Genomic DNA, 14,666 nt, shown 5'->3' on the forward strand with positions numbered 1-14,666 from the left:
TGATGTCCTTTACTTCTGGTATTACAATAGTCAGTGAGTAATAATTTTCTATCTGCGTCCTCTTTCCATTTATGTTTCCTTCATGTCCATCACATCTGCCCCTCTGTTATGTCTTTTCCAGGCTGAAGTGTTCTTGTCCATTTTAGTCATTTTTCATACAGAAGCTGGTTCTTTCGTCATCCTTCTCCTTTCCAACCTTTTTAATGCTATGATATACTTTTCAAGACTGAAGAGAGAGAACTGTATGTAATATTGAAGTTGTGTTCACAATAGTTTAAACAATGATATAATTAATTTTGCTGCTGTTTTCTTCTTCTTAGTGCCTCCTGCCATTCATTTTATTTGCTTGACCAGTACAGAGCATTGAGCTAACATTATGAATATAATGTCTATATCTTTTTTCCAAACACATGTCAAATTGCATTTATAAACTTCAAATATATCTGACATTTTATTGCTCTGTAGCTTGGCTTTGTAGAATCCCTTGGCAACAGTCTGCCATTGCTTTGGTCTTCCTCAAGCTGAATAACTTAACATCCTCAGCAAATCCAAGATGATTTCTAGACCTTTTATGCATATGTTGTGAATCATAGGCCCTAGCAATTTTCCCATTTTGCCACAGCTTCACTTTTGAACTCCCCTTGTTTCTTATTTGTCTTTGTTTCTCAGTCTATGGAAGGACATATGAAAGGCCTGTGCACGTAAGGATGGTGTCAGGAAAGTCAAAACTCATCTGGAGTTGATGCTTACAAGGGACATTAAGGGCAACAAGAAGAGTTCCTACTGCTGCATTCACAGTTAAAATAGTAAAAGGCTAAATAAAAAAAAAATGTTAAGTTTCCATTTTTTAAATATTCACTTTTAATTTTCACTTTCTGTTGGATTTTGTTGTTCAAGCGAGGTTTTTGAATATAGGTACATCATAGGTACTCTTATGCTAGCTTATTGATAGCAAAATTTTGAACCAGATCTTCTGGTAGTAAAGAGCTGCTTTTCTCCTCTGGGACCTCTGCCTGTCTCTCCATTAAACAATCATTCATTACATCAAAAAACTTAACCTTGGCATCATATTGTGTCTGTGACATCTTAATTTACATCCTAATTTACAATTGAAGTATCCTATCATAATAACCTCTTTGATCATGCCGTTTATCACAATGAGGTATTATAACCAACCTGAACGGGTGGCTGATGTCAACAGGCAGTGCTGTCATTTCTCCGTGTAGGTACAGAATTACCATCTGTACAGAGTCCATCTTTTCTGTTGATATGCTTAAATTATTCATAAAATTTAACTCTCTGAATGCTGTCACATGTTGCACCACTACTTCCCCTCCCAGAAATATTTTATCTTTCCTGCAGACTTTGCCCGCTGGTATTATATAGTCTAGAGAACAAGTCTTATGAAGAGCAGCTGAGGGAACTGGGGTCTGGAGGAGAGGAAGCTGAGGGGAGACCTCATCGGTCTCTACAACTACCTGAAAGGAGGTTGTAGCGAGGTGGGTGTCGGTCTCTTCTCCGAAGTGACAAGTGATGGGACGAGAAGAAACAGCCTCAAGCTGCGCCAGGCAAGGTTTAGGTTGGATATTAGGAAAAATTTCTTCACCGAAAGGGTTATCAAGCACTGGAACAGGCTGCCCAGGGAAGTGGTTGAGTCACCACCCCTGGAGGTTTTTAAAAGATGTAGGGACATGGTTTAATGGTGGACTTGACAGTGTTAGGTTTGCAGTTGGACTCGATGATCTTAAGGGTCTTTTCCAACCTCAGTGATTCTATGATTCTATAATTCTAACTGATTATCATTCTTTCACCAAATTTATGATATGCCAAATCCTTGTTTAAAACCACACACTCCGGTTCTCCTATTTTTTTTAGACTTCTAAAATTTATAAAGCAGTACCAATCCTTAGTCCAACTGCTACTTTTCTGGGTTCTTTTTAAATAGGAACTAATTTGATCACCCTGCCCTTATTATTAGCTGTTTTAAGTTTTGTCAGCTTCTAATATATTCTGTCTTTGAGGATACAGTATCTCTATGATTTCAGCTGAAAGGACATGTCATCCAGAAACTTATGATCTTCTACAGCTTTTAGCATATTTTAGTCTTTATTTTAAAAAGTCCCCTGTAATCTTTCTAATTTTAAATGCCATTTGTCTGTTTACAGTTTGTTTCTAATGAAGTCATTATTGCTTCCAAAATCCCAGTTATTCGATGGAAATGTGCAGAATGACAATATTGCTTACCAAAGGTGAGCCCCTACGCTAACGTCGTTCCCAATTAGAAAACAAACAGCGTCTAGCTTAGAAACACAGCTGCAGAGGAGTAGCCGTGTAGTCTCTACTTTCCCTCATTCAAAGAATCATATGCTGCCAAAAATGAGGCTGGGGAGACAAATGGTGGAGAGACAAATAAAAAAAATAGCAAATAGGCAATATTTACCTGTAAACTTCATACAAATTCCTTGTAGCTTTTATATAGTCAAAACCTCCAAATAGACTTTTCTCCTTAGATAGCTCATGGGTTTTTTGGCAGGGCAAGAGTGTTTTATCTGAAGTGCTGGGAGAAACGTGAGCTGGACTACTACAGCTTTATGGTTCTCTTGCCTTACAGAAACCCAACCAAAAAAAGGAAATGTGTCTAAATCACTCCTGAACTTCAGTAAGTTACTATTTTGCTTCTTACAATGTGCAAGAAATGCTTTTTTCTTGACTGTTTTTTCTACCCCAGATATCCACCTTTGAACAGAATATTTCAGATCTGCATGAATTCCTACATTCTCTTCATCATTCGTACAGACTTTTCTCATGGTATTAGGTAGCAAATGCAAAAGCATCAGAGAGAAGATCTTATTAGGAGCTAAACTTTAATCCTTTGTAAATAGTTAACAGCAGAGCTGTGTGTATTATTTTGACAGATACATGCACTATGCATTAAAGCCACTGTTACTTGAAAAATAGCAACATAAATCCATCTATCTGCATCCTTCCCACATTATTTACAGCTTAATACAATACCCAAATGCATTCTGTGAAGTAGGTCCATGCTGTAGCTAAAGTTTATTACTACAGACATACTACACAGACATATCCTAGCTATCTTTCAGCTAGGGAAGCTCCAGCAGAACATATGTGTGCAGGGGTTCAAGAAAACAGAGAATCTGAGGATGTATGTTGGCAGTAAGATGGCATCGATGCAGCTAGACTGCTAGACAGACTCTGCAGTTAAAGGTAGGTCATATCTTAGTGTCAGTGCAGATAAACACTAAGAAATGAAAAAAAATGAGGAGAAAGCAAGATTAACTAGCATGGTGCCTCTTAATCTCTTTCTTTTCCCCCCTGTTAGAGATGCATTGATTTTCAGAAACACCTAAGGACTGGCTTGCAGTCCGCTAATGATGTCTGCCAACAAGCAACGACAAGAATTACTTGTACGGACCACCAACAGCCTATGGACCCGTGGCTAAATAACAGTGCGCTAATGGCTTACTTGCTGAATGAGGAATTAGTCCAAGGTCTGGAGCTTCATCTTCAGCCAATGCTTTTCGTTCTTCATGTTTCTGTCTCCTTCAAAGCTCTTAAAGGCAGCTTTTCCAGCTCCTTTATTTCCTCTTACTTTTTCCTCTTGCAATGAAAGGAACGGTCCTTTCAGCGTGAGCAGCAGATTTCTGTGTCCTTAAAGTGACTCATCGCATCAGAAACTTCCTCAGAAATGCCACAAGATGCCAAAAAGAAATAATTCTCAAAGGCAAACACAACATATCAATACATGGAGGAAAGGAGAGGTTGTGAAGGGGCATCATCTGAAATACATTAAAGAATGTGCGCACATATCAATGAGTGTTAAGGGGAGAAAGAGGGGCTTCCTCAGCTACCGTGTACCAGCCATTCCAACGATCCAGTGTTTGGACCTTTCCTTTAAACATTTAGTATACTAACAGCTCAGTCCTTTAGTTGTTTTTGTGTGGGCAAACCCCAGTAATGTTGCAGCTAAAAAAGTTGCATCGTATGAAGACAGCTGAGGGCAAGCTAGAACAAAGCTGGAAGTACTGGGAAGCTCAAAGGAAATAATAAAATGGAATATTTCTTTTTTTATATTCACTTGGGGCCAAATGGAATGATATTTTACACACAAGTTCTTTGTTGAGTCAATGCCTTAATAAAACTAAACCATCTGATGCTTGTATTTCTTCCCAAGCTTGGCATACACCATATGTCACTTGAAAAGCTAACATCAAGGGCTTTAAAGGTGGATTGATGGCCAACGCAGGGACTTCTCTAAAGATCAGTGACCTTTCCTCCAAAATGTCCCTTTCCCAAAATGACCTAAAGCATTGATAAGGGCAGAACTCTGCTTTGTGTGAGAAAAATTTGTGAATCAGATCTAAAGCAGGTCCTACACCATTTGGAAGTAGCTATATAGCCAGTGCTATTTGGACAGCCTCAAGACTAAAATCCATAGATGCGAAAGTGTGCTGGTCAACAGCAAAATTCCTCAAAGGTCAGTTGAAATGCTATTATGTGAAGCGGACCACTGCTATTATGTGACAGAAGCTAGCTGTTCTGGTTTTGCAATATTTTTTCCAAATATGAATATTTATCCCTAAAGGTTCTGTTCTAAGCCCATAAGGTCTCTTAGGTCATAAGCCATGGCTTTCCTTTTGGCAGGAGGGAGGAGAAAGGAGAAAAGAAATGCATGAAATACATTATAGGAACTTTTAAAAATGTATTTATGAGCTATCATTAATAATTATTATTCTGAGTGTTGGGAGTAAACACTCTTTTAAATGCCACTAAACCCACCATTGCAGGATGTAATTCTGGTCTGACTTACACCATTCAACTCCTGTTTAACAGAATGAAGTTACACTTACTTACCCCTTTATTCTTTAAAAAATCCTCCCTACAGGGACCATTTCCTTTCTGATACTTCCATAATAAAGCACATTGGTAGGTCCATTTGCGTATGTATCATGGGTGATCTGTTTATCAAGAAATGAAAGAACATTTCCTTCCAATTTCTGTTTTCCTTGTGATTGATATTAATTAGGTTTTCTGCAAAGCACGGCTTATCTTGAACTGAACTCAAAGCAGATGAATATGTTGCTGTGTGGTAAGATTTTCTTTTCTTGAAATGAAGAATGGGATGAAGATGCTTATCTGAGATCAAACAGGCTTCAGGTAGAGTTTACATCAGCAGTGCTTTGAAATTCATTGTTAGAATATAGTTGGTATCAATAAGGAATGAGAATGGTACCCTATATTGCGACTGCATTTATTAACTTTTTTCCAGCAGCTAAAAAGGGAGAGCTGCCGTATACCTCCAGTCGCAGTCTTTTCTTCCTGAGATGAAAGAGGCAAGTATAGTTCATAATGAAAATTAATGGAATCCCTGAGAACAGCTAAAAAAACCACTGTTAAAAATAAAAGCTTGTGAATTTCCTCTGAGGTCTAACGTTAGTACACAGAGTTGAACAGAAGTTTGCAATGCAAGGGCTCATAGCTTTCTCCACTACCCGCTATGCCTCCCGTCTGTATGTCACGGTGAAGTGCTACATGGGGATGCCCCGACCAGCTGGAGCTCGGGAGGTAACCCTGATTGCACCAGCTCAGGTACCAAAAGCAGAGCAGCCATGCCTGTGCATCCCGCTGCCAAGCTACCGTGACCTGTTTCTCAAAGTGGAGCACCACACTAACAGACTTCCAGTACTTCCTAGAACCTGTTTATACGTAATAATATAGTAGAGACTTATTCTGATCCTTTTAGGAAGGTTCTAGGTACTGATGCTAAATCCCTCTTTTCCATAGTACTAGCCAATATCCTCTGGTGGTGTATTGTGAAATAGATCCCATGACTTAATTTAATTCTCTCTTTACACCACACTGATGTAGGCTCTTTTTCCCCTTCAGCTTCCCTATAATCCCCTGCTTAGCAGTTCTGCAGCTCCCTTCACCCCTCGCTGAGCTCCCTGCTGCTCACGCAACCCGTCCAGCTATCGCCCCCTCCTCCCTGTGCTACAGCGCAAGCCTTGATATTCTCAGATCACCTCTCTGCTGGAGCTTCACCACTCATACCACTGGCAAAATAGTTTACACTACTCTGTTTTGTACAAGTGCAGCTTATCTCAGTAGTTTAAATCCCAGGACAGCTAAAGCCTTCAATACTGTGGCCATGTATGACATGTAACTAGATAGATGTATTACCCAGCAAGCGTTTCTCCCGCTCCAGGATTCAGAGAGGAAAGCTTTTGCCAGCTTGCAGCATCATTGCTTTTCTTCTTCATCATCTTTTTTCCCCTTCTCTTTTTAGCAGCGTCCATTTGTTCCCTGTACCAGTATTTTCACCATCACTCTGCCAGTTATGGTAGTTACTAGCTTCTTAATAAAAGAGAATAGCTGCAAATTAGGGCTGCCATCTGGCTTTTATTATAAGAGAATGAGGCTTTTCCTATCCCTTATTTTTCGTGTACTAAAGAAATGCTGAAATAAAGAAACAATATGGTTTGGGTTTTTTTTGTCACAGAGTCCCAGAGAGGGCCACCCCACTTTAATGCTGAAAGAAGTGATTTAGTCTCCATCTAAATCAGTCTTCAACTTCGCCTAAGCAGAGACAGCCAATTGTGCCTAATTGTGTGTGGTAGTTCAACGACATGGACTACTGTTCATTGGGGATTGAGCTGCTCATTTTAGTTAGGACCACAAATTGAACTCCAACCAAGGTCCCAAAGAATAAAGCGCAGTGTTTTATACATTAAGTCATTTCTCCTTCCTTACGTGGCCCGTGAAATGAATAAGGAAAGATTATTTTCTGGGTAAATTGGTAGTAAAACCCTGATGCAGACAGTTCCATGATTTGATTGCAGCCTGACTTCCACTTATTGAATATCACATCAAGCAGTGGTTCAAGGGTTTCATATGACAGCTTTAAAATCTGCAAAGTTTTCAAAGGTACTTACTACATTGTGATCAGGTCACAGATCTAAATGTCAGTATTGTATGCCTGATTTGCACATTTCAAAACGATTTAGTAATTTTTTCATTTTATCTGCATGCATGAAGTGATTTGGAATACAGAAACAATTTGGAATCATATTTGGTTTGTAACAGTTCAATTAACTTAAGTGCTGAAACATGCTTCTTTCTTAGTAACTAGTTTAATTGGTTACTATTGCAAGAACAGGTTTTGAAAGAATGCCTAAAAGGCCAGGGGCAAACTAAAGCCCACTCTAGAGAATCCATGCTCCTGCATAGGCATGTGTGAAAAAGAAATAGCAAACAGTCTCTGGGGTCACAGCGTAGCGTATGATTGCCAGTGGGAAAAGGACGTGTAGCCTGAGCAAGAAATGGACTGCGCAGCAACTGCTTTTCTCTGACATAGTTACGAGTATAACCTCCAGTTCCCTTTGGCTAATTTTATTACTGTTCAATAAGCAAGAACGGTAGAGCGCAACAAGGTTAGGAAATCTTAATGCTTCATTATATAATATATATATTTAAACCCTGATCTGAGTGGTAAGCACAAAGATAAGGTAAAATAATATAGGAGTGTGATTTATAGGATGTTAACATGTGCCGATGGTAAGAACTGTTTGTCTAATTAATTTAAGGAAACATCTGCTTTTCTTTTGAAAGTCTGACTTTTATTTTGCTAGAGCCAGAAATCTACTTTTTTTAAAGGATTTGCACTTTCAAGCTTTTTTGCTTAGGTTTAAAAATAAAAAGGACATGTCTCTTCAGAGATAGTAAATCATCATGTACATTAATTCTATTCTGTCACAGATGAATACGGAAAAAAATTGCATGGATTTTTGTACCTCTATATGACTGCAAAGGATTTTGGTGAGATTTTTAAATTTTATTTAGATTTCTCTCACAAATCTGCATCATAGCCCAGTGCAATGAAAAAAACTAAAGCCTATGCTGGATTCTGGGCTGAAGAGAGGACTTGGGACTGCATTTATGCATTTCGAACTCTTTCAGCCACAAGATCTTTTGCTGCAGTAATCCAGCTGCAGTTTGCTCAGAGTACTGACTCTGTGCCCATGGCAGAATGCTGAAGGTACAAGGAAGAAGCAATGTCATTCCTCTCTGAGATACTGGGAAGGAAATTTGAGGAGAAAGAGTAATGCCTTCACTGGGTCTCTGCTTACCAAAACTAAACTTCCTTTGCTTCTTTAAGAATGGGCAAGCTATTGAGTTCAATGCATTCAGCACATAGAGGACCCATACATACATTTATGAAATAAATGAGCGTGTGTTCTTCACTTCAGGTAATGACAAACACACCTACTGCTAGGGGCTGAGGCGTGGTACACCCCCAGAGCAGGTCTCATTACGTCCGATTTCATCCATCCAAATTTTAGGTCTCTAAATCAGCCTCTGTGTTTCCTACACAGTTAATGAAGAGAAATCAGCACCTGAAGTGGCAACCATTGCCTCCTAACCACTGCACTAGCTGCATGGGCTACAAGGGTCGGGAAATGGCACGAGAAGTCCACTGACTGGGGGCAAGTCTAGGTACCCAACTAGACTAATTTTGTACAGCTAAGGCCAGGTGAAATACAACCAGTGTACAGGCTATACACTCTGGAAGTGTATAGCTATTCATTCCTCCAAATGAGAAAGTATATTTTGATAAAAAAGGAACCAATATTGTTACCATAATCGAAAGTTCTGTATACCATAGGCTTTCAGATAGTATGTTAATAGATGACAATGATGTAAAGTTGTAAAGATGTAATATATAATAATCAATGATGCAGAGTAAACTCAGATCTCTAGAAAATAAGCTTCAAAAATCAGGATTATATGGTATATATCCTTAATTCACTGCCAAGACCAATAAATTTGATATATGGGAATTACAGTTGCTTAATTCAAGAAATTGAATTAAGCAACTTCATTGTGAGTAGGTATTAGCTGTAGGTTGCATTTTGATGAACTTAACTGAAATAGCAGTAACATAATTTAAAATATTGCTTTAAAGATTATTTCACTTTTCATTCATTAAAGAAAAATGTTTCATTGAGATAATAGCTGATTTTCAATTTGCCTCCTCCAGATTTCCAGTTTTACCACACCAAGCACTCAAAAACAGAAGAAAAAAAGCTGTTTGTTTAAATGAGAGTTTCCATTTTTTTTTCTGGGAAGAGGCAGATTCAAAAAATCAGTTGATGGATGCCTTTAGGCGTCCATTTTGACCATGAGACTGAGAGAAGTGGGGCTGGTGGTAACTGGAGCTGCAGGGCTGGGGAGGAGCAGAGCCCTTACGGGTCCATCAGCGATGGTGGGGGCTTCTCTTGGGGAGACCTTTGCGTAACGGTCAACACAGATATACCCAAATACACAAGCTCACAGTGGAAATTTTTATCCATTGGTGGTATCAGTTCAGTTCCTGCCTTAAGACACAAAAGGAATCCAGGAGTCTGATCCAGGAGCAGTGACCTAAATTGGACCAGATTGTGCAATTTGCCTGTTCTTCAGGAGAAATAGCCCCACTTCCATCAGGGGCTGTGTTACAAGTCGGGTCAAAAGAGGAGCATTAGATGAGAGCAGTGAATTGCCTGTAGGCAGATCTAGGCCAATACCAGCACGAATAAGAAGCTCTTATGACCCCAAAGATGGAGATGGTTGTCATATGGGGAACAGCAGAACCAAGGAGAAAGTGAGGGAGAAACGAGCAGAAGGAGCACTGCAGCATTTTTCAGCCTGTGGTCCAGGAACCCCTCAGGTTACTTTCGACGGATCTATGAAGGACAGTTAGGGCAAGTAAGTATACATGTACTGGGTTGCGTTTAATGACAGAGGTGTCCACACCTCCACCATGGAAAATGCAGGGACTGAAAGTTGGCAAAAGCTGAAAAAGCTGGTTTTAGCGAGTTCTGTTTCCAGCCTGTTTTCCCCTGTAGCTGAACCCAAGTTTCGATTGTGCTCCTTGGCCTAATATTTGGCCTTTGTTTGCTTATGTAAATCAGGATGTTTAGTGCAAATTAGCATTATTGAAAAACAATTGCCATCCAAATTAACACTCTGCCTTTCATTTTACACCAAACCTGCTGGCCTTTTTTAGATAAACCCTGAATCAACTTAGCTGTAGTGTTTATGACTAAATGGATTCATTTTTTGGCAAAGTAGCCCTGTTTCTCCAATAGCATAATGCCAGTAGCAATTCATATCTATCAGACCATCCTCGAGGGTCAGCTGGGGTTGTTCCTGTGAAAGGTATGATGCAGCTCCTTCCAGAATTTGTTCTCCCTACTCAAGCTGGGAATATTTTCAGTGTACAGATGTATACACACATGCATGCGTATGCATGTGTTTATATATACATATGTTTGTGTGTATATATATATACCGCTAGTACATACCACTGGACACCAGTAGTTTTATTTTTAATTACTTTGTCAATTGCCTCCCTTTGTATATCTGCATTTTATCTACGTATTGTCGGAAGGGAGCACCGCATAATAAGGAGAAGTACAAAGAGAGGGAAAGCAAAACAACGTATGACTGCAAAAGGATGCCAAAAATGAATCCACAAGAGGTTTTTAATTTCCAATATCCAGCCAAATGGGCTGGCTGGAGGGTCTGCTCTGCCCTGCTACATGATTGCTACGAAGTTCAACAAGGAGGCAGGAAAAGCCCTTTGTTACGTACGCCCTAGGAAAATAGGTTAAAAAAAAAAAAAAAAAAAGGTTATATCTTTTCAAAGTAATATGATGAAAATGATGATATTGTAACTCTGAAGACTTCTGATGAACATTTTATCCTCAAAGAGCACTTAATTTGCAAAGGAACATCTCTCTAGCAAAGTAACCCAAAGCCTGGAAAAACAATATGAGCATTTGCAAAGACTTTGTAGTATCACCAGAGAGGACTAAATATGAAGACTGTAAAGCAAGAACATCTTTGGAACAAACTTGTCTTTGGGATCTGATAAAGCACTTTCCCAGAGCCTCGTTTTCCAGTGATTTCATCAAGGCGGTGATTTCATCAAAAGCTAAAGGAAAGCTAGTGCAATGCTGAAGTGATAAAAACACAAGGATGAGATTGTAAAGCCATTGAAGGGTGCAGCAGGGGTATCTTCAAATCTTTAAATACTTTTTCCCTTAATAATAGACATTCAGTAGAACTGAGCAATTATTTCCCTTTACAGACCTGAATAGAAAGATTTCTTGAATGGGAGTAGATAGATCTTATTAAATAAATAGGATAGTGCCACATGTTGTAAATACAAGGTCAGATATAATCAAAAGAAATTACATTTGCTACTTACCCCTGAAGAGCCATGGTAGTAACACGCAAAAATAGAGTGGGATTTTTGAATGCTGAGCCTGTATGCGACACAGCAAAACAGCCTTTAGAGTAACTGTTGGTGCGGGTGTCCTGGGCGCTCCTGCGGAAGCCAGCCTGCTCCCCTCATTTCCTGGAAAGCTGTAGCAATTTGAGGTGATCTGGGAAGGCTGTGCTGAGAAGCCACCTGGTGTTGTTGCATCTAACATTAACTATTTCAGTTTGGAGATGCTATTGAAAAGTACCAAAGTGTGCTGTAATAAATAAACAAACAAACAAATAAATACATTCTTAAATATAGGAGTTGCAACAAATCCTTACAGTGTCATCACTGTGAACTGAGTATGTTCAAGGAGACTGTTTCCTGGTTTGTGACCAGGGATTGGAAATGACATTTAAAATACTGCAGCCAGCTATGAATTTAATCATAGAACGAACATATGGAAACGGGGGAAAAAAAATCAAACCCCTGTTCAGTTGCCAGATGTAAATGGAGGAAGGCGTTCGTAGGAGTTTATTACTGGTGCCTATTACCAGTTCACATATCTTGGACTGGCTGATACACCATCCCAGACTTAAGGAAATGACAATTTCCTTCAAGTTGAAGTGGTCCCTGTTTGTACCTGCACAGTGCCAAGCCTGGGACTGCTTGGATCCCCAGGCTGGTTTCCACTCCCGGGAAGGAGCCAAGGTGGTGTGGAAGCACTTTGGATCCTACAGTCTGGACACAGGGTACCTGCAGAGCAATTTCAACAGATGCTAGTTCAGTGTGAGTGAAAAACAGGTACTGCTGCTTTCCGTCTTTTAACTGTTCGTGGGCTTATTGGGTTAAACTCAGAGGATCTCAGTCTGCCCATTACCAACAGATTATAGAGCACACAAATCTGTTTCTAAATAACAGCTTAAGGAGCAATTATTTCTTTTTTAGGCAGCCCTGAATTCAGTTACTATGACTGCAAAAATATAGAAAACAGTTTGAGACGAATGATTAGAAATGCTCCAATTACCACGAGTTAAGCAGGTACTGCATATCTCCTGACCAGTTTACAGACAACGCCGTGAATGCCGGCGAGCTGTCATGGCCACAGAGAAGAAGGCATTCCCTTTGACTCCACTCGTGACGGTGACCCGGGCGGGAAGGCTCTTTGCCATCATGTCAGCCAGGGTGCAAGTGGAATCAGAGTTTCTTGCTGGCCTGCGGGACGTAATGCTTCCACAACGTAAGAATGTAGATATAGCCTACAGCCTTATTTGGAGAGAAAACTATTATTGGAATTAATGTTTTATTGTAACAGATAAGTGTCTCAGTGACAAATCCCAGATGAGGAGTCTACATGCACATACATATTTTATATATCAGGGTGTTGATATGTATATATGCATATATACACACATAGAAACATGTTTATCTGGTATATATGCAGGTGTGTGCATATGTTGGCTAAAGAACAGGCACGCCAGCAGGTTACTGAAATTTAAACATACCTTAAAAGGTTAAACAAGTCTTAGAGCCCTGGTAAAGGAACCAAAGATCCGTATGACTTTCAGTTTGACCAAACAAAGAGTTTCCTTGGCATTACCTGAACCTGTGTGAGCAAAATGGAGCAATGAAAATACTGTGTAACGTTTCTCTCTGCACACAAGAAATAAATAGTTCCAAGGGCCGGATACTGCCCTTGGCAGTATAAAGTAATAAAGGCAGACATAACCAGGAGAAAGAGAAAACATTTCCTATTCATCCAAGAAGAGCCACTCTAACAGGACCTGACAATGCACTTTCCCATACTCAGAGGTACTTGAATTGACAATATTAGTTCCGTAGCAAAGGACATAAACTCTGGAGCTGACCATACCCCTGCTTTACCATGTTCTCATTATCATCGACAGCTATGACCGATTCTTCTAGAGATTCACCGCTAACCAGCATGACAACAGACAGATTCCTATGCTCTCTATTATTCTGGATTTTGCACAGATCTTCAGATTATTGCCTGGTCCAGTTAAACCTAATTTTCTTTTTCTCTATCTTTAGCATTTTGGAGTGCTGAACATCTTCATTTCATGTCTTGTAGAACTGTCCCATGCACATTGTGGCACAGAAACAAACCACCCTAAATCTAAATAAGAATAATGAACTCCCATAATTAACATTTCTATTAGAGAGTGAGAATAGCATCTGTGTGTTAGATGCAATAAACACAAATAAGTCAGAATAATCTCCAGTCTCGTATTAAGATGCGAATCATCTATTTATTACTTTGAGTATAAATGTTCCATTGCTATTTGCACAATGATTAAGAGCAGTTTTCAGAAAATAAATCTGTTTCTTAATAGTGCAAAGAATGAGAAGGATGGAGAATAAATGGGAGTTTAAGGGGATGCTAAAGTTCTCCCATGAGCTTGGATGAGATTTATGTGCAATGTGAATAAAAAATGTATATGACAGAGCAGGATTCACTTTGTTGTTGGTTCCTATTCCGTTTGTCTAGCCTAACTGTATTCTTTGCCTCCCAGACATATAGTAAGTCTGGCATTGTTGAGCAAGCGAGGGAATAAACTGCCAGTCAGCAGCTATTCGTGGCAGCTTAACCTCATCCGATCTCATCAGACCCAACATCGCAGAGCAAGACCAGTGCCATGAGATTTGGAGTAAAGGCATAAATAGCTGCCTGCAAAGTTGCTTCTGCTAGGAAGAGGCATCCTATGAGGCTCACTACAGAGCGGTCTTATTATTGCTATGCCTTTTCCATTGCTAAATGAATACGTAGATTCTTCAATTATATATCAGCTTTCATACAATGTCAACAGCTTAGTAACAGCACAAGCAAGAGCTGGTGGGATTGTGATATATGACTGATAAGCCTCTCCGTGCAGCTTCAGAGCTATGAGGCTTCATGCTTGATGCTTCATGTCCATTCCCTGTCCTCTCTCATTAAGATTTCCACAAAAATCTCACTACAGTTGCTCAGCTGTAAATATGCAAAGGTCCAAATCTGAAACTACTGACACCTTGGTAGTTACATGGACAACGTCTGGGTGGTTAGGAAATCACACTTGTACTATTGAGCCATCAAAGTGGAGGATTCCACCAGGTTTTTTTTCCCCTCATTTCCTGAGGGGATGAGACTCAGGCGCTTCTGCCTCCTGCCCGTGTTAGAATCATAGAATCATTAAGGTTGGAAAAGACCTCTAAGATCATCGAGTCCAACCATCAACTCAACACCACCATGCCCACTAAACCATGTCCCTAAGCACCTCATCTACACGTCTTTTAAATACTTCCAGGGATGGTGACTCAACCGCTTCCCTGGGCAGCCTGTTCCAAGGCCTGACCACTCTTTCAGTAAAGAAATTTCTCCTAATGTCCAATCTAAACC

The sequence above is a fragment of the Calonectris borealis genome, chromosome 4, assembly GCF_964195595.1.
Source record: "Calonectris borealis chromosome 4, bCalBor7.hap1.2, whole genome shotgun sequence".
NCBI classification, from domain to species: domain Eukaryota; kingdom Metazoa; phylum Chordata; class Aves; order Procellariiformes; family Procellariidae; genus Calonectris; species Calonectris borealis.